This window comes from Saccopteryx bilineata, chromosome 7 (assembly GCF_036850765.1).
Source record: "Saccopteryx bilineata isolate mSacBil1 chromosome 7, mSacBil1_pri_phased_curated, whole genome shotgun sequence".
Lineage (NCBI taxonomy): Eukaryota > Metazoa > Chordata > Mammalia > Chiroptera > Emballonuridae > Saccopteryx > Saccopteryx bilineata.
In genome coordinates this window covers 89,224,779-89,249,087 of record NC_089496.1, presented here as the reverse complement: position 1 = coordinate 89,249,087, position 24,309 = coordinate 89,224,779, and positions in this window count along the sequence as shown.

Sequence of the window (24,309 nt, the reverse complement as noted above, 5' to 3'; positions counted from 1 at the left end):
TGGCTGTGGTGTCTTCTTAACTTTCAGGAATGCCAGTTAGTGGCTAGGACTGGGATTGGGGGGGCTTCCAGGGGGTAGGGGCTTTTTCTAGTCCAGCAGAGATGCTCCTGAGCCCCCAGTACCCGCAAGGCAAGCTGGCCAGGCAGCCAGGAACTCCACTTCAGCTCCAGGTGGGGGCAGGGAGGAAAGGGTAGGGACTTAGGTCAGGTGTTTTAAGGGTGGGTATCAGTAGGGGGAGGTTGTGTATTATTTGCTATTAAATCACTAAAATATTTATTTAACTTGCATATTAAAAAATGTGTGCTGAAGGGTGAATCCGGCTGGGATCAGTGCCCCACCCCCGCCCCGCCCCCTCCTGCCCCAGCTGGCCGCTGGGAGACGCGGCAGAATCAGGTCCCAGCTCTGACTAAAGCCTCCCTGCAGCCTAAGGACCCATGTCTGTCTGCTGTCTCCATCATTGTCACTGGAGGGTTTTCCTGGGAGGACAGAAGCAGGAAAATGAGCAAGAAGAGGCTCTTAACTGGTCCTGGGAGACACGGACTTCCTAGCTTTCAACAGGAATTATTATTGTTAACACTTCCTTAGGCCACCTCGGGGCCAGAAATGATGACTCCACTAGGACCAGAGCTGCGATCATGGATCCAATGAGTCTCTAAAAAATGCCTTTCTGTGTGGGAGACAGATAGGAGATGCCGAAGCTCATTCTTTCTGAGTATCAGGCTCCAGAAAATGAAAGAAAAGAGCAGCTGCCAGGGTCCAAGGTGGGGGTCTGTCAGAGGGGTACCTCCAAGGCTGCTGTTGACAATTGTGATGCGGAACAAGTGTTAGCTTTGGGAGGTCTGGTTAGAGAGCTGTGAGCAGGAGGTGCTGAGTTCAGGTGCTGCAAAAACAGCCCGGGGGACTGCAGTGCAGGGAAAGGCTGCCACACCTGGAGAGATGGGGCCGAAGAGGAGGGAAACTGGGCGTGGGATGGGAAGAGAAACTCTCAGGCAGAACTCAGGATGGTAGAGCAGGTTGCGTTGTGGGCAAGAGGACTAGTCCATGGTGGGTGGAGGGGTCTGTGTTTGCATGTGGACTGGTAACACTGGCATCATACCATGCCGTGGTATGAGAGGATAGAGAACCCAAACTCAGAAGCAGCAGGTCTCTGAAGGGCAGAGCTGGCCCAGTCTTCATAACCGAGGCCTCCCAAACTGGCTGCTTCTGCTGCCTTCTTTAAGGGTGACGCTGGGCTGGCCCCACAGCCCAGTTCCTGGGCCAATCCAGAAACTTCTTCCCTCTGGGCTTCTGTTCTTTGGTATCTCTCTTGGAGAGGGGAGCACCCCAAAGCTTTCTAACCACATGGGCCTCCCAGAGTTGCAGCTGCAAGTCCCAGGCTCAGGCCAGCCAGGTGGATTGGGAATTTCAGGAGTCAGTAGGAAGCCATGGGGTAGAGATTGGGGATACCCCGGGGGTTGTTCATGTCACCTCTTCCAGCCTGCTATGTGGGTGAGGGGCTTTGGATAGAGTAGGTTCCTTCTGGTTCATAGACACTGGGGATTTGGGGAGGGGGGGGCTCTAGACATCTCTTCTAGCTCCCCCAGTTCTTAGTGTCTCCAACTCTGCTCCATCCTTTCCCCTCCCCCTTTAATTAATTCTGGGTGAGCAGCCTGGCTTTATTGTGCAAGGAGCTGGGGTCTCACTGTGGGAAAAGTCACACCTTCTGAGCAGCTTCTGATGCCATGCAAATGAAGAGACCGTCCAGGAAACGCTTTCATCTGTAGGGCCGCCTGTCCAGCCCCTAGCCCAGTAATTACCCACATTTCATTTGTTTGAGAGCAATTCTTGGGGGAAGCCACAGGATAGGAGGGAGTCTGGGATGGGGTGGAATGTTAGACTCTCCCTGCCTGTGATCCTGGCCACAAAGTGGGGCCAGGCTGGGCCAAGGCTGGTCACTGGTTAGGCCAAAGCTACTCCTGAAGCCCCCAGGCTTGTGATGCCTGAGTACTCCAGAGGGGTGGGGTGGAACTGCGCCATGGTTGTGAGGAAGGTGGGCCGTCCACAGAGCTGGACGTGCTTGTAGGTAGGAGGGAGATGACTGATGGGGGTGGGGAAGTAGAGGTAGACAGGCCTGTGGGGATCTGGTCCATGAGGCTGCCTGAAGCCTGGAAAGGGGTTGAATTCCAGCAGGACCCCAGGCCAGGGTGCCATGGGGGCAGAGCCCGAAGCAGTGGGGCGAGGCTGGGCTAGAGCACCCACCACCTTGTTTATCTTTGAGTTGCTGCCTCCACAGAGCCCTCGCTAATGGGGTTTTACAGCCCACTCGAGCTGCAACTGGGCAAGAATCAATCATTACCGGCACTTAGTGGTTTGATAGTTAACAGCCTGAACTGAAGCCAAACTGGTTGTTAACTGTGATAACAACTGATTTCAAGGGGTTATTGCCGGCTCAATATGCTCAGCCCATTTATTTTGGGGAAAACAAGCAGGGAGCTGTTGCAAGTCCCAGAAAAGGGAGGAGGGCTGGACTTTCTTCAGCCAAAAGGCCTCCCACTCTGTTCTGGAGTGGGTGTTGGCTGTGAGGGCCTTGAGGCCGGCTGAGGTCTGCATGAAGGCTTGACCTCCTAGAACTCCATTGAAGACCAATGTGCAGACCTAGGTGAGCCACACAAGAAAGCCTTCTTTAGTCCTCCTTCTTAGTTCTCACCTGTCCTGATTCCTCATCTCCTTTTCTCCGCCTTTCCTTATAGCAGCACTTCTCATGAGGCCCTTACAGGGACAGATGCCCCATGAGGAGGGGCCTAGGCCTAGTGGCCACGTCTCTATTTGTCCCCACTCAGCAGGTGGGGCTGGACTCCCCCTCACCCAGTCCTCTCTTACCAGGGCTCCAAGTTCAAGCCAGAACCTTGCATCTCATTTCAAAACTGGTGAAGACTCCACCCAAGCCTTGTCTAGAAAGAACGAGAGAAAGTTCTCTCCTTTTACTCTACCAGGTCCTGTCCATACCTGCCTCTACCCTCAGCTACATGGCAGCAGTTGGGCAGTGGCTAAGCATCATTCTAGAATGCTGCAGCAGCGAAGAACCAGGAGTTCTCTCCTGTCTTTAGAGAGACAGCATGAGACCTAGAAGTCACATGGCTAGTGCCAAAGCAAGTACTAGAGGTCAAGTCTCAACTCCCAGCCCTAGGCTGCCCCTTGATGACTGTACGTCTTTCCCTAATTTCATTCATTCATTCACCGTTTATTGAGTACCTGTCATGTGCCAGACTCTGTTCTGGGTATGGGGCCAAAGCAGGAAATAAGAGACAAAAGCCCTGTCATTATGGAACTCATATTCTAGTCATGGTGTGTGTGTGTGTGTTTGCAGAGCAGACAATGTATATTATAGCAACACTGATGACCCCAGAGAAGGGAGTGAGTGTGAAAGGTGGAGTAGGGTTGTAGCAATTTTAAGTAGGCTTGTCAAAGTAAGACTTCACTGAAAACATACTATTAGAGCAGACCTCTGAGTGAGGTAAGGCATTCAGATACCTGGAGAAGATATTCAGGTAGAGGGAACAGCAAGTGCAAAGACTTATTGCACTAGGGGAGAAGGAAGGAGGCCAGTGTGGCTAAAGCCAAGTGAAGAGAGGCTATGACTGTGTGTGTGTGTGTGTGTGTGTGTGTGTGTGTGTGTAGTGGGAGGGGTGGCTGAGGGTGCAGAGAATGATAGAAGCTGAGGTGAAGCCAGAGAGATAAAATGGGTGAGGGTGAAAGGCCATTGAAAATACTTTAGTTTTGATTCTTAATGAGACAGCAGAACATTGGGGGACTTTGAGCAGCACAGTGACATAATCTGAATTAAGTTTTATCAAGATCTCTTTAGCTGTTGTGTTGAAAATAGATAGTGGGGAGGCAAGGGAGACCAGTTATAAAATTATTATAATAATCTAGGTAAGAGATAATAGTAGATTAGAGGTAATATAAGAAATTGGATTTTTTTTTTTTTTTTTTTGCCAGTAGAGATGATGGGTTTTGTTGATGGATTTGGATGTGGGTTGTAAGAAAGAGTCAAAGAGTTTCCAAAGCTTCTTGCCTGAGCAACTGACCAGATGGAGGGGCCATTTATCGAGATGAAGAAGATTGTAGGAGGGGCAGAGTTTGAGGGAGAAGGGTAGGAGTTTAGGTATGGTCATGTTAAGTCTGAGCTGACTCAATATTCAGGTGGAGATGTTGAGTAGGCAATTGTGTATGAGACTGGAATTCAGCGGAGAGGTCTAGTGTGAAGATATAAATTTGGGAGTGTTCAGCACACAGGTAATTATTAAAGCTAAGAGATGGAATGAATTCCCTAGGGAGTGAGCATAGCTAGAGAATAGAAGAGCTCCAAGCCTGAGTCTTGCAGTGGTAGTCAACCTGGTCCCTACCACCCACTAGTGGGCATTCCAGCTTTCATGGTGGGCAGTAGCAGAGCAACCAAAGTATAAATAAAAAGATAGATTTAACTATAGTAAGTTGTTTTATAAACATTTAGTCTGCCAAACAGCGAAAATTCGACATAAAGTACTTGGTAAGTAATTATTATTATATGCTTTAACTTGCTGTAACTCTGCTTTATAAATTTTATAAAGTAAAGTTACTTCCCTACTTTATAAATCACCATTACTTTGGAACCGGTGGGCAGTTAGAAAATGTTACTACTAACAGAGATACAAAAGTGGGTGGTAGGTATAAAAAGGTTGACTACCCCTGGACTACGGGGTCATGTCTATGATTCCACACTCAAGCCGGATGAGCCTGTGCTCAAGCCAGAAACCTTGGGGTCTCGAACCTGGGTCCCCTGCCTCCCAGGCTGACACTCTATCCACTGCACCACCGCCTAATCAGGCAACAATTTTTAAACTTAAATCTGATTGTGTACCACCATAACTAGAGAGGTTGAAAGGCTGTGTCTTGTAGACTTGAATTCAGACTCCTTTCTATGGCCTATGTGGCCTCGTCTTCCTGTCTAACAACAGCTTAACCCCTCTGCTGCTCACCCGCTGCACTCTGGCCACACTGCCTTCCAGCTGAAAAAGCCAGGCTCATACCTGCCTCAGAGCCTTTGCGCTTGTTCTCTCTGCTTGGAATGCTCTTCCTCTAGATAGCTGGATGGCTGACTGCTCATTATGTGGATTTCTTTTTTTTTTTTAATGTTTATTTTATTGATTTTAGAGAGAGGAAGGGCAAGAGGGACAGCAAGGCAGGAACATCGATATGTTCCTGTCTGTGCCCTGACCGGGAATCGAACCGGCAACCTCTGTGCTTTGGGACAGTGCTCTAACCAACCGAGTCATCTGGCCAGGGCTCATTATGTAGATTTCTGCTGTCACTCCCTGCTTTAGTTTGTTTATTTTAGATATTATATATAATATAATACATATATTAGTAATATGAATCACATAATTGCACAAACCATTTCAGAAAAGTCTGTCAGTGTTTTCTTTTTCTTTTTGCTCCTGAAATAGTGGCTTCACCACTATCTTATATATATATTTATTTAATTAAAAACTTTTTTTGTGTGTGAGACAGAGAGAGACAGAGAGAAGGATAGGGACAGAGAGAGGGATAGGGACAGAGAGACAGGAATGGAGAGAGATGAGAAGTGCTAATTCTTTGTTGCAGCTCCTTAGTTGTTCATTGATTGCTTTCTCATATGTGCCTTGACCCAGGGTGGGGGGGCTACGGTAGAGCAAGTGACCTTTTGTTCAAGCCAGTGACCTTGGGCTCAAGCCAGTGACCTTTGGGCTCAAGCCAGTGACCATGGGGTTATGTCTATGATTCCATGCTCAAAGCTGGTGAGCCCGCGCTCCAGCTGGCGATTTCAGGGTTTTGAACCTGGGTCCTCTGTGTCCCAGGCCAGTGCTTTATCTACTGCACCACTGCCTGGTCAGGCTAAAAACATTTTTTCAATTCCTATTCCCCCACCCCTTCCCCTTTGTCAACAATCAACTTGTTCTCTATATCTATGGATATTCATTTTATTTATTCTTTTAGGTTCTGAAATAATTGAGATTATATGATCTCTGTCTGACTTATTTCACTTAGCATAATGCCCTCTAGGTCCATCCATGTTGCTACGAATGTTTATTATACTTATCACTATCTGATATTATCCTGTTATTTATTTATATACTTGCTTTTGGTCTCTCTGTCTCTCCTGGGAGAGGGGAGTTTGACTTGTTCATTGATGATGCAGTGCCTAGAACAGTGCCTGGTATGTTGCAGATGTATAGTAAACATTGATTAAAGCAATCAACTAATAAAATGTGAGTGGGCTTGGAGGTTACTGAGTGGAGGAGGTGGTTTGGGAGGTCTCTGTTTCTAGGACTTGGGTCAGGCTTTAGGAAGTGCTGGAAAGTTGGGGAGACTACAGGATAGTCCTGGGAGGGATGACCCTCTGAGCCCATCAAGGCATGTGTGCTTTTATTTTTATTTTTTATTGATTGCTTTTAGAGAGACAGAGAGAAGAAGAGAGAGAGAGAGGGAAAGAAGCATTCATTTGTTGTTCCACTTAGCTGTGCATTCATTGATCACTTCCTATAAGTGCCCTGACTGGGGATGGAACCCACAATCTTGGTGCTTTGAGATGACGCTCTAACTGACTAAGCTAACTGGCCACGACCCAGACATGCGTGGTTTTACTTAAAGAAGGTCCAAGACTGTCCGACTAGGCTTACCCCCATTTCCTTAAGCTGCGATAATGTCTCCAAAACCTGGACAAATAAGTATCTAAGTAGGGCATGTTGGGATGGACATCTTAGAACCTCTCAAAATCCTGCTTCCTTTCCTGCCACTGGGTTTCCGTAGCAACCAGAAGACTTCAAAGGAGAGAGTGAAGGGGAATTAAGAGCCAAAGAAAGCAGAGAAAAATGGAGGAGTAAGTGGTAGCAAGACAGATGGGGAGCTGGCAGGAACTGCAGGGGACCCCAAGATCCACATTACCGTGAAGGGTGTGCCAACATGGTCCTCTCGGTTGCCCCTTCCCCATCTGGGTCTCTTACTGACCCGCAAGAATGAACTGTCCATCCGGACAAGCCCCAGAGCTGACCCTCATGCGTGTCCCCCACCTGCTGGACCGGCTGGCAGAGGCCAAGCAGGGATCAGGCTCGATCCTACAGTCCGTTTTCCCCTGGTCAGCCTCTCACTCAGCAATAGTGAAACAAACTGGGGCCGGGAACTGGTTTGGGAGGTGTGTTTCTTTTCCCTTCCTCCCTTGGCTATGGATGGTGTACAGGTAGGATGGGAGAGGGTGTGGAGTCAGGGTGTTATCCTATGCTAAAGAATGTCCCCAGCTTGGGTACTGGGGGATAAGGCCCCTAATCAGTCAGATGGGCTATAGCCAGGGGCCTGGCTGGAGGTGTTCAGAACAAGGGCCCAGGCCTGGACACTGCTTTAAGGGGCCACATCCAAGCCTGGAAAGGTTCTCTGTGTAGTTTGTAGCCTCCTGGTGCCTCTGGGCCCAGAGGACCAGAAAGTTCCTGGGAGTGGCAGAATGGCAAGTCCTCGAGGAGCCGGGGCACTGGGCCCTGAGACCAAGCCAACCACCTGGAGAACCAGCCAGTGACTTTCTAGGATGGGAGTGGCCAGGGCCAACACCAAACTTCAGCTGTCCCTCTGTCTGCCCACAGGCATACAACTTCCAAACACAGCCTCAAAACCTCTGCCTTCTCGGACTGCTCTGTTTCCAGCCTCTGACAGTTAATCATTTCAGTTGGACAAACATCACCAGTTCTTGTCAAATCCTTCTTCACGGAGAAAGCCCCCTGTGCCATCACCACCTACTCCTGGCCATCTAACACTCCTGCGTCGTCTCCCTGCCAGCGTCTCCACGGGCAGTTCTGGCCCCCCTTCCCTGGCTCCCATAGCCCGCAGTAATGAAGAGCACGCTCATAAAACATTCATCGTGGGTAATACACCGTGTAGGGGCTGCCTGATCTCTGCTCCGATAGGAGAGGCTGGGTCAGTAGGATGCTGGGTCTTAGGCTTCTGAGGGTTTGGGCTGACTTTTCTACTTGGGCTCAAGTTCCAGTCACTTCCATTAAGCCAGGCCTGCTCCTCCCTGGTGGGGTGGAAGGTGGGGGGACCTTGGTAGAGGAGAAGAGGGGTTCCTGAGAAGAGGGGCTAGCAGCCCAGGGAGGGAGAGGTGGTTTCTAAGGGCACTTCTAGGTGACACGTGACTGGAAGCTGGGGCCCTGAGCAAAAGCAGGAGGACGAGGCGAAGCCGTGACAAAGCCCCAGGTTGATGCTGAGAGTGAGGAGAGTCAGAGCCTAAGCATTTGGGTCCAGAAAGTGCCCCCTGGGGTGGGGACACTTGCATCAGCCAGCAGTGGGAGTGGACAGGGAAGGAGAAGAGAATCTTTGTTATTGTCCCCAACACCCCTGGGATTTGCACTGGCACTGACGTGGCACCCTCCAAGCCTCAGCAAAGTCAGAGCACGGCTGCAGGAGCAACCAGAAGTCAGCTGTGGCTCGGCAAGGTGGCTAGGAGGAAGGGCTTTGCAGTCAGAAGTAAGCGGGACTCCTGGCTCCCTAACTGTGTGAACTGTGTGTCATTTCACCTCTCTGGGCCTCACCTTTCTCACCTGCAAAGTGGGGCACACACTTCACTTTAATGAGTTGCCATGAGAATTAGTTTCCACGAGTATGAAAGGTGGGTAGCAGAGGGCCTTAACAACAGTTCCTAATAAATGGTAGCTACTGCAGGAAAGGACTCTGGGGGAGGGTTGGAGCAGTTGAGCTAAGTTCCTGTGAGCCTGGGTTTGCATGGTGATGTCATTCAAGAGGCACCATGAGGAGCCAGGAGGTAGTGAGATAAAGGGCAAGGTCCTTCATGCACATCAAGCCCGACTTCATCCAAGCGGGCGTGCCAGCTAACCGCTGGCAGGGGTCCCCAAACTACAGCCTGCGGGCTGCATGCGGCCCCCTGAGGCCGTTTATCCACCCCCGCTGCACTTCCGGAAGGGGCACCTCTTTCATTGGCGGTCAGTGAGAGGAGCATAGTTCCCATTGAAATACTGGTCAGTTTGTTGATTTAAATTTACTTGTTCTTTATTTCAAACATTGTATTTGTTCCTGTTTTGTTTTTTTACTCTAAAATAAGATACGTGCAGTGTGCATAGGGATTTGTTCATAGTTTTTTTTATAGTCCGGCCCTCCAACGGTCTGAGGGACAATGAACTGGCCCTCTGTGTAAAAGGTTTGGGGACCCCTGGCCTGAGCCCTTGCAGGCTTGGGAGAACTGAGAGGGCAGGCATGGTGGGACCTGCAAGAGGGTGGTCTTCCTGTTCACTCTCCAAGGCCAGCATGCAGGTCCTCGCCACCCTGCTCCTCGGGCCTGGCCTCCCTGCTCTCAGCCCCCAGAGCCGCCCACACAAGCTGGGGAGAGTCAAGACCGAGCTGTCTGGAGTTGGAAAGAATGGTTGGAAAGTCAAGATTCATGACTTTTTCTTTCCCAGCCAATGCCACGTCTTCCTTCCCCTAGGGCCTTGCCCTAACCTGTGAGAAATCTATGCTCTGTCAGGCATTAAAGCAAGTGTTGGGAAGCAATGGTGAGTAAGTCAGAGAGACCCCGACCCTCCCAGATTGCCATCTAACACAGGCGGCCCCGGTCAGTCAATTCGAATGAGGTGTGGGAAAGGCTGAGGCAGAGGAGGAGCAGGGGTCGTGTGAGGAAGGGAGGGTCTAGGGGAGGAGGGCAGGGGTACTCAGAGTCACAGCCCTGCTGGCTCTGAGACAGCCAGGGGGGAGGAAGGACCCTGGGCTGGTTCCGCTGGACATCAGCCACCTCGCCTCAGTCCCTGCTTCACCCCGTGCACACCCAGCATTGAGTTACTGGAGATAAAAGGGAGACACGGCCAGGGCCCTGCCTTCGGGTGCCTCATGCATTCGAGTTCAAAGACTAGTAAACCTATAGTTGTCATACTGTGCGGTGCGGGCATAAAGCAGGTTAGCACCAGGCACTCTACTTGACTGAATCATAAAAGTGATCGCAGACAAGATAGGAGTTGAGAGTCGAGAACAAGCAGCCGTAGAATTCTTAGGAAATTCACCTTCCGGGACCTTAATTTCCTTATCTAGAAGGTCGAAGTTTTGAGCTAGGTTATTGTTTTGACAACAGAACCTTATTTCAGGAGGAAACCCTGTATAAAAGCCTATTTTCATAAAATAGTTTGTTAGGGTGGGTGCGGGGATTGGGGCCCCTCCCCAGTTTCTTCCTTCGTGTCTGCCATCTCAGCTGGGCAGGCGGTGGAGGAGGCAGAGGGTCCGATCCTGTCAGGGTTCACGTGGGCACCCAGGGGAAGATGATGGCGAGGACCCTCCAGAGAGGGAGGACTGGGTGGGCTCCTGGACGCCTGGCCAGGGCCACCCCGTTGGCCCCGCTGGGAAGGTGCCTCCCGGACAAGCAGCTGAGTCTGCTCCCTCCTCAGAGCACCTGGACAAGTGGGGCTTTTCCCACAGCTTCTTAGAGAGGCTCCTGTCTCTTCCCGCACTGACCACTCACACCCAGGGATTATCTTAACCAGAAACTTCCATTTGGAACAAAGCTCCCAGGAATGAAACCCGAGCTGCTCCCAGGCTGACTGGGAGGTGGCTGGGAAAGGGAGGGAAAACTTCCAAAGCACTGGAGCCTCAGGGAGGCCATGAAACCCGAAGACAAACGACCAGCCAGTGGACTGGTGCTGTGGAGCTGCCACTGCCTCCTGCAGAACCGAGGTCAGGCCGGGAGCGGAGTGGGAAAGCGAGGGGGAAGTGCACCCCCAGGCTTTTCAAGGGGAGAGTAATTGGTGCACCTGTGGCTAGGGCCAATATCCCCTGTGAGGCCCTCAGGGCTGGTCTGCAGTCACTCAAGCTGCCCCCTCCCTTTCCCTATCCTCCCACCCCCCTCCCAGCTGCTTCCACTTACTCCAGTGGGCTGCTGGAGCGGTCAGTGAGCCCAAGGGAGGGGAGAGAAGCAGAATAACCATAGATGCCATTTATAGAGCACCCATCAGGTGCCAGGTGCTGCATATGTCAGTTCTAATCCTCACAATAGCCCTGTCAGTACTATTAGTCCCATTTTACTGATGGGGAAATTAAGGCTAATAGCAGTTAAGCAATTTGCCCCAAATGATAGAGCTAGTTACTGGCTGACCTAGGATCTGAACCCAGGGCTTTGGACTCAGTACTAACATATCTTCTGTCACTTCACATTGTGCAGTCTTAAAATTCCACCTTAGAGACCAAGGACCTTAGTGAATTTCCAAATTCATCCCTTCACGCCTCGGTGTGAGACAATGGAAATGCTATAAGTGGTCATTTCTCTTGCTTGGATCTCTGACCTGATGAAAGTGATTTCACTTCTCTGAGGCTCAGTCTCCTCATTTGTGAAACAGGATTCATAATAGTGCCTACTTATAGACGGAGAGCCAAAAACAACATATGTAAAGTATTTAGAACAGTACTAAGCACAGAGGAAGCACTCAATAAATGTTATTATTGTTGTTAGAAGTCCCTTTCCCCTTCACCTAGGCAGCCCTCAGCAGGCCAAGTGGATTATCCTAAACTCAACCCCCTCCCTCCCTGCCTCTGAGGACTCAGGTGTAGGTTAGAAGGAGCCTCAGCTGGCTGAGGCTTTTGAGATGTTCTGGGAGCCAACAGGGAACCCACTCCCACCTGCAGAGCAGTTCCAGGCCCTCCAGTGGCTGAGCCATCATGTCTTCCACATAAGTGAGGCATTTAGCTGGGCTACTTGTTTGCCCCCTACCTTGCTCTGAAGGCTGACTTTGAGTCCTAATCCAGCAGAATATTCCCTTTTGGAGGATTCTTGGAACTCAGCCCATCTGGAAAAGGGGCAAAGGTGAGGTGCTTGGGCTGGGTCCCAGGGACTGGGCTGTTGTCAGGGCGTGGGACTGACTCCCTGTAGTACTGCTGAGTGGCATGTAGCTTGGGCTCTGAGAAGGAGTAGGTTGTTGTGCTAAAGGCCAGGAGCTTAGCCAGTGGCTGTGGCCTGCTGACTAACCTTTCACCTGCTGCCTCCCAAGCTCAGGCTTCCCAGACGACTATCCTCTGGGACCAGCACCAAGGACTGACTCTGCCCACAGGTACACAGAGATGCTTCTGGCTCCGCCTCTCTTCTCAATATCTGAGCATCTCACGGCTTGGCTTCCAGCTGCCATTGGGGACTGGGGCTTGGGCTTAGGAATCAAGTATACCATGCTCAAAGACAAACTTGATGTCTATGCTTGAGCCTGTGCAGTATGTAGAAGGTGGCAACTGAGAATGGAGAGCAGGCTAGGCAGAAGGGCACCTCCCAGCAGGGGGGCTGGTTCCTTGTAGAATGTGGGGCTTAAATATGATATTTTGCACTGCCATGCACCCAGCCCTGGGCTCCACGTTGCTTTCATGGGGAACGCAATGATTGTTCCTGTTCTGGGAAATTTACAGTCTAGTAAGAGAAACTACATGTACAAATGATGGTCAGATATCAAATAGGCCATTACAAATGGGTGGCCTTTTCAATTTTATTCCAACTATTCAATACAGATAAATCAGATAGTATCGTTATCTTTTAATGAGAAAACCAAGGCATACACGCGATATCAATATTGATACTGAGTCCATACTCATAAATGTTTTAAGTGAAGTACTTAGGTACCAAGATGACTGACTGTGTGTGTGTAGTATGATCACATAAATATTCTTTAGTGAGTGTCTTATGTTTCAGTCACTGTGTTTACATACATTATTTCAATCATTCCTTCTATTGATCTTCTAATGACTCAGTGTGTTAGGTATCAATATTCTATATTTACAGAGGAAGAACTAGAAGTCAACAGGGTTAAATATCTCCAAACCATGTGGCAAGTGGCTGAGCCAGGATTTGAAGGCAGATCTATTGACTCCAGTGTTTGTACTCTGCAAAGCACACCAATGATCAACAACGTAGAGCAGGCCTGATGGGATGCTGAGGACCCAGGTTCGAAACCCTGAAGTCACTGGCTTGAGTGTGGGCTCATTTGATTTGAGCACAGGCTCACCAGCTTGAGAGTGGGGTCACCAGCTTGAGTGTGGAATCATAGACATGACCCCATAAGTGACTGGCTTGAGCCCAAAGGTTATTGGCTTGAAGCTCAAGGTCACTGGCTTGAGCAAGGGGTCACTGGCTTGGCTGGAGCCTCCTGGTCAAGGCATAGATGAGAAAGCAATCAATGAACAACTAGGGTGCCACATTGAAGAATTGATGCTTCTCATCTCTCTCCCTTCCTGCCTACTCCTGTCTGTCTCTCCCTCAAAACAAAAAATTTAAAAAAAAATGCTAAGTCAAATATAACGGAAAAAGTGACCTAAGTCAGGTACCACCATAGTGCTAGGGAATTTTGGAGAAGGAAGTTTCCTGTGGTTGAAGGGAAGAAGCACAGAGGAATAAAGACTGAATTGCCCAAGGTCACACAGCTGATTAACGTGGAATCCGAGGTAAAAGTCTGGTGTCTGCAATCCAAAATCAATACCTGTTTTTGAATACTATTGACAATAAAACTGAGAAGAATTCACCTCAGCTGTCTTGTTAAAAAAAAAAAAAATAATAATAATATCTAGCCCTGGCCGGTTGGCTCAGCGGTAGAGTGTCGGCCTAGCGTGCGGAGGACCCGGGTTCGATTCCCCGCCAGGGCACACAGAAGAAGCGCCCATTTGCTTCTCCACCCCTCCGCTGCGCTTTCCTCTCTGTCTCTCTCTTCCCCTCCCGCAGCCAAGGCTCCATTGGAGCAAAGATGGCCCGGGCGCTGGGGATGGCTCTGTGGCCTCTGCCTCAGGCGCTAGAGTGGCTCTGGTCGCAACATGGCGACGCCCAGGATGGGCAGAGCATAGCCCCCTGGTGGGCAGAGCATCGCCCCTGGTGGGCGTGCCGGGTGGATCCCGGTCGGGCGCATGCGGGAGTCTGTCTGACTGTCTCTCCCTGTTTCCAGCTTCAGAAAAGTGAAAAAAAAAAAAAAATCTGAAGTCTTTGAAAGTCCCTTAGAGCTTGTGTGAAATTTGAATAAACTAGAAGCACACGCGAAAGGTGGCGAGGAAGCCACTTCTCCCTCGGGGCTGGCAGCAGTGGGATGTTCCCCACTTTTCTGGCAGACCAAGACTCCTCTCCCTGTCCCCATAGGTTGGGGCTTATTCTGCAATCTGTCCACTACCAAGCAGCTAGAACAAAAAATTCTAAACAAAGCCAAAGATTTTTTCAAGTCACCTGCATGCTCCAAATCTCCATTTTTTCCCCTTTGCCCACAGGATAAAATTCAAATTCCTCAGCTGGGCATAGAAGTCCCTTCACAATCAAGCCACAACTTTCCAAACTTACCTCTTTCCACTTTTGTGGGAGATTCTGGTGATAGAGATCTTTTTACCACTTCTCAAATACTCCATGCTCTTGCATGCATTTCTCTTGTCACATGTTGTTGCCTCTGCCTAAATGAACTCCTGCGTATCCTTCACAACCCATTTTCTTCCTGTTGTGTCTCCTCTGTGGCCTCGCGTAGTATTCTCTTTATAACACTGAGTTATAACTACTTATTGTTAACTATAATTCTTCAAGTCGTCTTGGAATATAGTAGGTGCTTCATAAATTTTGGTGACTGAATGAATGGAGTTCAATCTGGATGCCTTCATGCTTGGTTTTGCCATTTTGGAACAATAAGAAAATAAGATGGGCCCTGGCCAGACAGCTCAGTTGGTTAGAGCGTCATCCTGATACATAAAGGTTGCAGGTTTGATCCCAGGTCAGGGCACATACAGGGACAGATCAATGTTTCTGTCTGTCTCTCTCTCCCTCTTTTTCTAAAATCAATATATAAATTATCAAAACAAAACAAAACAGGGCCTTGGCCGGTTGGTTCAGTGGTAGAGCATCATCCTGGCATGTGGATGTCCTGGGTTCAATTTACAGTCAGGGCACACAAGAGAAGTACACATATGCTTCTCCACTCCTCCCCCTCTCACTTCTCTCTTTCTCTCCTCTCTCTCTCTTTCTCTTTCTTCTCCTTCTCTCCTGCAGCCATGGCTCCATTAAAGCAAGTTGGCCCTGGGCGCTGAGGATGGCTCCATGGCCTCCCCCTCAGGCATTAAAAAAATGATTCTGAGGCCCTGGCCGGTTGGCCCAGTGGTAGAGCGTCAGCCTGGCGTGCAGGAGTACCGGGTTTGATTCCCGGCCAGGGCACACAGGAGAAGCACCCATCTGCTTCTCCACACCTCCCCCTCTCCTTCTTCTCTGTCTCTCTCTTCCCCTCCCACAGCCAAGACTCCATTGGAGCAAAGTTGGCCCGGGCGCTGAGGATGGCTCTGTGGCCTCTGCCTCAGGCGCTAGAATGGCTCTGGATGCAACAGAGCGATGCCCCAGATGGGCAGAGCATTGCCCCCGGGTGGGCATGCCGGGTGGATCCCGGTCGGGCACATGCGGGAGTCTGTCTGACTGCCTCCCCGTTTCCAGCTTTGGAAAAATGCAAAAAAAAACCCCAAAAAAACAAATAAAAAAGAAGCCTCTCTTCTTTTCTAATATACTAAAAAAAAAAAAAAAAAAAGATTCTGGTTGCAACAGAGCAAGGGCCCCAGATGGGCAGAGCATTGCCCCTTAGTGAGCATGCTGGGTGGATCCCGGTGAGGTGCATGCGGGAGTCTGTCTCTGCCTCTCCTCCTCTCACAGAATAAGAAAGAAAGAAAGGAGAGAGAGAGAGAGAGAGAGAGAGAGAGAGAGAGAGAGAGAGAGAGAGGAAGGAAGGAAGGAAGGAAGGAAGGAAGGAAGGAAGGAAGGAAGGAAGGAAGGAAGGAAGGAAAGAAAGAAAGAAAGAAAGAAAGAAAGAAAGAAAGAGAAAAAAAAAAAGAGGGCTGCAACCACAATCTGAGGAGACGTGATCAACAATCTCCAGAGTGTTGGATCCTTTGAAGATTAGAGATAGTTTTAGAAAATAAATAAAAATAACAGCTGCCACTTACTAAGTGCTTACTATCTACTAGGGACTAGGCTAAAGCCCCTTATGTGCCACATCTCATTTCATTCTCACAACAGTTCTCTGTGGTGGTAGTTATCCTCATGAGGATTTCATCCCCTAGATAAGTTGCTATCTCTATTTTACAATTGAAGAAATAGGTTTCAGAAAGTGAAGGAATAGCTTCCTCCTACAGTTATGCAGCCAGGATTTAAATTCAGATCTGTTGATTTTTAAAACCTAAGCTCTTAACTTCCAAGCATTTCTGCCTCTGACTCCTCCAAGTATAATAAGCTTTTCCTTCTGTGGATAGAGGGAAGCAAATCCCATTGCTCCTTCTGCCTTGTTAGAAACCCCACCGGCTTGTGGGTTGGGAGCTGTATGGCATAGGGACTGGGGCTTCACCGGCAGGCTGCGGGAGATCAGAAGTCCCGGCTTGATGTTTGTCCTGGACCTTGACATGCACTCCTGGGAGGGTCATTAATCATTACTTATGACCCCTGACATGGCCTAGGCTGACGGCTAAAGCAAAAACAAAACAAACAAACAAACAAACAAAAAAAACAGAACAAAAAACTGACTTAGGACTGACTGGGGATTCCCTCTTCAGGTTGAAGGCACTTCGTTAGGAGAATAAAACCCCTCACTGGAAGCTCAGAAGGACTTCACTTTGAGAACTGAACCTGGGTTCTAGCCCGGCTTTTGTTCCTAACCAGCTGTGTGACCTCAGTCAAGGAGTTTAACCTTATAAGCCTTTGTGAGTGGACAGAAAAGTGGGCAAGAACACGATGTACTTAGGAAGGAAAAGTCCAGATGACATCCAGAGGATGGGAGTCTGGGCTGGAGAATAAATCGCCCAGGAAAGAGGCTCCAGAGCTGCTAGTGGTTGTGTCCCCATGTGCTGCTATGGCCAGGAGGCATTCAGGAGCGGGGACCATGGGGAATGGTAGAGAAAAACCAAAGACAAAGAAAGCATAATTTTCCCCTCCTGTGGGATGTCAAAAGAAGGCCATGCCATGGTACTTCTGGAAAGCCAAGCAGTGGGAATCTATCAATAGTAACTCCCAGCTTTAGGAAGAGCTAACTTTCCCCTTATTTGGGCTTCCCTGTACCCAATAAACTCTTTTATCTCAAAAATGGTTGCACTTCCTTAAACATCAACTTTCTTGGTAGAATCCCTGGGAGAAAGAAGTGACTTCATCTATGTTCCTCAGCCCTATCCTGACTGCTGGCACAGCAAGCATCATGTAATGGTCTGATAAATGAATGAATGAATGAATAAATAGGTCTCAGGTGAGTGGGAAGAGGTCCAATGTCACAGAGTAGGGAAAACCTTAAGCTCAGGGGTCCCCAAACTACGGTCCGCGGGCCACATGCGGCCCCCTGAGGCCATTTATCCGGCCCCCGCCGCACTTCTGGAAGGGTACCTCTTTTTTTTTTTTTTTTTTTTAATTTTTTTTTTTTATTCATTTTAGAGAGGAGAGAGGGAGAGAGAGAGAGAGAGAGAGAGAGAGAGAGAGAGAGAAAGGTGGAGGAGCTGGAAGCATCAACTCCCATATGTGCCTTGACCAGGCAAGCCCAGGGTTTTGAACCAGCGACCTCAGCATTTCCAGGTCAACACTTTATCCACTGCGCCACCACAGGTCAGGCTGGAAGGGCACCTCTTTCATTGGTGGTTAGTGAGAGGAGCATAGTTCCCATGGAAATATTGGTCAGTTTGTTGATTTAAATTTACTTGTTCTTTATTTTAAATATTGTATTTGTTCCCGTTTTGTTTTTTTTACTTTAAAATAAGACATGTGCAGTGTGCATAGTAATTTGTTCATTGTTTTTTTTATAATCCAGCCCTCCAACGGTCTGAGGGACAGTGAACTGGCCCCCTGTGTAAAAAGTTTGGGGACCCCTGCTTAAGCTCATACAGCCCTGGCCAGCTGGCTTGGTTGGTTGGAGTGTCCCCAGTATGCCAAGGTTTGATCCTCAGTAAGGGAACATATAGAATAAAAGTCAACCAATGAATTCATGGATGGTTGGAGCAACAAATCTATGTTTCTCTCTCTCTCCCTTCCTCTTTGTAATCAATAAATAAAGTTAAAAAATAAAGCTCATTACAAAAGAGGAGGTACATTCAAGAGGAAATAGAATCTCAAAAGGCTCGGGAGATTTAGGAGCAGGAAAGCTAAGAAGAGCTGAGAACACCAATTCATATGGTCCCTGGGGCTGCCAGTGGCCACGGACTCCTTGACTGGGTAGAGGTTGTTCTTAGGCTCCTTGGAGAAGATATAAAGGCAGATGGCACACAGGGCTCAGGTTCATTGTTTCTAGTTTGAGTGACCATATGTCCTGGTTTATACATATAGGGCGGGGCTAAAGTAGGTTTATAGTTGTATGGAGGATAATACAATAATAAATCATAATACAAGAATAAACTCTGTGTTTTGTGTACTCACAACTGTAAACTTACTTTTGCCCCACCTTGTATTTTCCTAGGGTAATTATTAATACCTCCAAGAAAAAAACTTTTTTTTTTTTTTTTTTTGGTGGTAACCACTCCTCCGATCTTTTTTTATTGTTGTTGAGATATAATTTACAAACCACAAAATCTACCCCTTTAAAGTGTACAATTTAGTGGTTTTTGATATATTGACAAAGTTGTGCAATCATCACCACTATCTAATTCCAGAACATTTTCATCACCCTAAAACGAACCCTGTACTTATTAGCAGTCACTCTCCATTCCCCTTGTACCCCTTCCCAGTCCCTGGAACTTCTAATCTACCTTCTGTCCTTATGGTTGGATTTATCTACTTTGGACAGTTCATATTTGTGGATTCATACAATATGTGGCCTTTTGTATCAGGCTTCTTTTACTTAGTGTAATTTTTTTCAAGGTCTATTCATGTCATAATATGAATTAGTATTTCGGATAATATTCAATCACTCTGCATATAGATATTAATACTGTAGCTATTGCATTGTGGGTTTCCTTGGAGCCAAAAAGCAAGTGAGACGGAGGAGCCAGGCTAATAGTATCTTACTGGAGAAGCCATTTAGTTGGCTCAAGGCACAGAACACCGAGGGGGAATAAGGCAGAGAAGGAACCTCATTTAGCACATCTGACTCTTGAATTGGCATTTTTATTGGCTTTGAGGTCCTTGACTCTCTGATAGCAGCTGCAGAGAACTGGCAACAGTCTAATCTATTGCCAGTTTCTTGGAGAAAAGCAGAACTTAATGAATTAAAAAATGAACCAGGGGAGAAATGAACCACAGGCTCTGGATTTGAACATCCGCTCAGCCACTGGCTTTGCATGATCTTGAATGGGCCTCTCCGTTGCTAGTCTCTGTAAAATGAGCACAGTGATAGTAAGGAAAACCTCAAAGCTATTAGGTTTTAAGACACTTCACAGAATCAGTATTCTCTGGGCTATTCTATAGATGTGTAATTCCAAGATGCATCTACTTAGGGCTGGCTGGACCTTCTAAAAGGTATATGTATGGCTCACACTGTGTGTGGTTTTGAGTACTCCAATCAGCTGGGTGGTTTGTGTGCTAAGCAGTTAGTCTGGAATAATTTGGGTATACCTCACACTGTTTTAACAGCAGAAAGTTCATGATGAGAAAATGTTATGGATGTTTCTGCGGATACACGACTAGTTGTCTCATTTCCCCTCATGCGTTGAGTTCCTGGGGCCAAGGGCCAAGTTTATACAGTTCCGTTTCTCCTACAATACCCAACAGAAGGCCTTACACTGCCAGGGGCCGTGTGTGCAGAAAGGAAGAGAAGGGAAGGGAAGGGAAAGGAAGGGAAGGGAAAGCTAAGCAAGTAATATTTGTTAAGAGTGTGGAAGTATTTCCTCGTCTTTAGGGGACTGATTAACAATCTGCTAAACACTCGGGGCCAGGGGAAAACCGAGGAGGGCAGGGCGTGCTAGCCAGGCCTGCTGCGCTGAAAGCAGCAGACGGGTAATTTCCAAATGACCATTTCAAAGGAAGGTTGAATTTCTCCAAGATAAGAGGGAGAGCAGAGAGCATGCCTATATCTCTAACCCCCTAAGCTCACGGCCGTGATAACAGCTGTGGGGTTGGAAACCTAATGCTGATGAAAGAGTTAAAGGATGGCTGCGGGAAGCTATCGGTGACACCACTCCGAATTGAGCATGCTCTTGGAGCGCGGCTGGGGACTGGTGTTACTCCATGAATAGAGGCCACTCTCAGGGAGATTTTCCTGGAACAGAATGGGGTCAGGGAGCCGCTTGGGGAACAATGGTTGCCACCGACTAGCTGAATTTCTTACAATCACACACCATACCCCCTGATCAAATAGCTCCTTTGTCTGGCTGATATAAAAACATGTCATACAATGATGATTTGGAAGAATGACACGGGTTTGCCTTTCACAGAGATCAGAAGGGCTTGTTGTGCAGCAGGGGGAAAAAACATCAGAGTCAAGGAAAACCTGGAGAATAAAAGGAGCAAATGGAAACAGACAGCCACAATAAGAAAGGGCTGGGTTGCTCAAAAGGCAGACAAGGGCTTGGTTACCAGCAGGGAGATGGAGCAGCGAGGCAGCTCCAAGGAGCAGAGCCTGCTGGCGGCCTGGTCATCAGTTTCACAGCGCCCCCTTGAAACTCTTGAGAAACCCAAAGAGTTAAAGAAATAGAAATTGGAGGAAGAAATGGTCCAAGGTAGCTGTTTTATATAGCAGTGGTCCCCAACACCCAGGCCGCGGACCGGTCCCGGTCCCTGGGCCATTTGGTACTGGTCCGCAGAGAAAGAATAAATAACTTACATTATTTTTGTTTTATTTATATTTAAATCTGAATGATGTTTTATTTTTTAAAAATGACCAGATTCCCTCTGTTACATCCGTCTAAGACTCACTCTTGACGCTTGTCTTGGTCACGTGATACATTTATTCGTCCCACCCTAAAGGCTGGTCCGTGAAAATATTTTCTGACATTAAACCGGTCTGTGGCCCAAAAAAGGTTGGGGACCACTGGTATATAGGACTGTGTACAGAGACCAGAGGATATGTGAATGAACCAGAGCGATCATCCCACTCATACCGTTATTTTACAGATGGGGAAACAGATCTGGGAGCGATGGCGGCTTAGTCATTTACTCAGATTTGTCTAGATTACAGCTGCTTCTCTTATTTCCCTGACTTTGAAGATAGAAATGCAGGAGCTTCTCAAGCATTCACTGTTCAGAGAGCAGAAGAGACGAGCTTTAGGAGGGCGGCCTGAACCATTGATTCGTTACATAATGAAACTCATGCGAGGCAGTGCATGTCTGTGTGCCTCTGTTTTTCTATCTATAAAATGAGGGCATTCCTGAAGCCAACTAGGCAGTCATTATTTCATCCACCATTTGTTAGAGGCCTTCTGTGCATCCCACCCTGGGTGAGGGCATTGGAGAGAGGAGGAATGGAGAGCTTCATTAAAAAATAAGCCACAGTCACTGGATCTAGTTAGGCAAACGCTGTCTAGGTAGACAGTGTGGACACCAAACCCTGCTTCTCAGCTGAGACCTGTAATTGAGGTAGGCAGGTTTCCTGTCTGTTTCAGGTAGGTCAGACTGAGACTTTGTTCTTCAAAGAAAAGAGGCTCAGATAGCAAGATTCCTGCAGCTCCTGGTCATCAAGTAGGTTTACAAAGAAAATGACAATTGTCAATGTCACTAATTAACATTCATCTTTGGTGCAGCAACTGTAAATGGATCTGAAGCCTTTATATTAGATTTCCCTAGAACTATCTGGGGTTAAAAAGCAGGAGTATTTTGTGTTAATATATTCTCTTTCATTCCCAGATCCTGAAATCCTTTACCAGAAGAGAGCCAGTTCTTAGTGCTCTCCTATGGGGACTGTGGCAAGTGCCACTCTCCCCATTCCCCAGCTGGGAGGCGTAGGCCACAGAAGGGTTCTCAGCCCTGCAGTGGGGAATGGAAACCAAGACTTTTACCCTCTTGTTCACTGCTCTGGCTTTGGACTAAAGTGCAAGACATTGGGAAACAATACTGGAGATTAAACCAATTGAGGATCTGGCATACCTCTCAAAGAAAAGCAAAATGCTTGTATATTTTTAAAGTTTCATTCATTTGCTTGAATAGATAATACATATAACGGTTCTTCAAAAGGTACAAAAGAATAGGAACTATGTCTTCTACAACCTTTGTCTTTACACACACCATTCCCTATTCTAGAGAGGACCAGTGACCAGGTTCTTAAGAGCTATTCTATGCATTTATGAACATATACATAAACATTTTTTCCTTTCTCACATTTAACATATAAACTATTCTGTACATACAGATCATGTTAAAATGAATATGAAATGAACAGATAAGCAGTGTTGGGAGGTTTCTAAGAACCAAGGTTCTGCCTGACCAGGTGGTGACGCAGTGGATAGAGCATCAGACTGGGATGCAGAGAGACCCAGGTTTGAAACCCCAAGTTTGCCAGCTTGAGCGCAGGCTCATCCAGCTTGAATGAGGGCTCATCAGCTTGAGCGCAGGATTATAGACATGACCCCATGATCGCTGGCTTGAAGCCCAAGGTTGCTGGTTTGAGGCCAAGATCAGTGGCTTGAGCAAGGGGTCACTTACTCTGCTGGAGCCCTCCCCCCACCTGGTCAAGGCACATATGAGAAAGCAGTCAATTGAACAACTAAGGACTACAAAGAAGAATTGATACTTCTCATTTCTCTCCCTTCCTTCTGTCTGTCCCCTTTCTGTCCCTCTCTCGGTCTTTCTCTCTGTCTCTGTCATACACACACACACACACACACACACACACACACGAACCAAGGTTGTGACAAGGTCAGAAGTAGAATACTCAGCACTCTTTAGGTGAGCTGCTGGCTATCTTGCTCTGTTTTTAAAAATTATGTATTTATTTATTCATTTTAGAGAAGAGAGACAGAGAGACAGAGAGAAGGGGGGAGGAGCAGGAAGCATCAACTCCCACATGAGCCTTGACTGGGCAAGCCCAGGGTTTTGAACCGGCAACCTCAGCATTCCAGGTCAATGCTTGATCCACTGTGCTACCACAGGTCAGGCTACCTTGCTCTGTTTTGGAGAAAGCTGTGCATAATGCCAGAGGCAGATGTATGAGTTTCTTTGAGTATGTTAAAGAGAACTACCCCAAAATGTGGCCAGCTGTGACCCCACAATGCTCTTCCCACATAAAAAAGGAAAGCTATCCAGACTTTAAAAATAAGAGGGCAAGGGGAATCCCACCCCAGAGTCTTCTACTGAGAGCCCTTTGATGTGGTGTGTTACATACAGATTTTGGAGCTAACATTTTAAGTGCTTATTATGCATCAGGCTCTTTTTTTTAAATTGTATTTTAAATTGATTTACAGAGAGAAGAGGGGAATGGGAGTGAGAAGTATCAACTCATAGTTGCTTCACTTTTAGGTGTTCATTGCTTGTTTGTTGTATGTGCCTTGACTCGGCAAGCCCAGGGTTTCGAACCCATAACCTCAACATTCCAGGTTGGCACTTTATCCATTGTGCCACCACAGGTCAGGCACGTCAGGCTCTTAAAAAGTGCTAAGCACTTTTGATACACTATTTTTGCTTAATCCTCATTGCTTTATTATCTCCATTGTGCCTCTAATGAAATGGGGGTTTAACTAATAGAAAAACTTGACCTCAAGTCCATGTTGTGCCTTCACTCTTACCGTTACGAGATTCTCACTGCTGTCGGGTTCCTCAAGAATGAAAGTCCAACTCCTCAGCCTGGAGTAGAAGCCCCTCCACCATCTGTACCACTTTCTTCCCGAGGCTATCTCTTCTGGCTCCTTGTCATACATTGCATTCTTGAGTCACACCAGATTGCCTGCTGATACTGGTCCTTGCACTCTTCCAGGCCTTTGCCCAGACTGTTTCTTCCACATGGAGTCTTTTTCTCTGCTCGCTGCCTGGTAAACTGCCAGTGTGATTATTTTTGAAAACTCCGTCGACTGTGTCACTTCATTGTTTAAAACCTGAGTTTCTTCACCACCCGATGTGATCAAGACCAAGTTTCTTAAATTCAAATGGAGGATCTTTGTGTTCCGGGTCCTATTGACCTCCAGGCCCACCCCTCCCACTTTCACCCCTATTTCATGCTCCACACCATGATCTATTTACAGTCTCCTAAACGTTTCGGCACTTTCTGGGTCTCTCCTTGCATATGCTGTTCCTTTTTCCTAGAACATTCTTCTCACCTTCTCGTACTCTTGGCTGATTCCGACTTGTCCTTCCAATCATTGCTTGAACCACATCTCTTCAGGGGTCCTTTCCCTAATCCTTCCTGAATATTGGTCTCCTCCTCCTCCCCCAGGACACATGTTTAAATTTATTTATTCATTTTAGAGAGG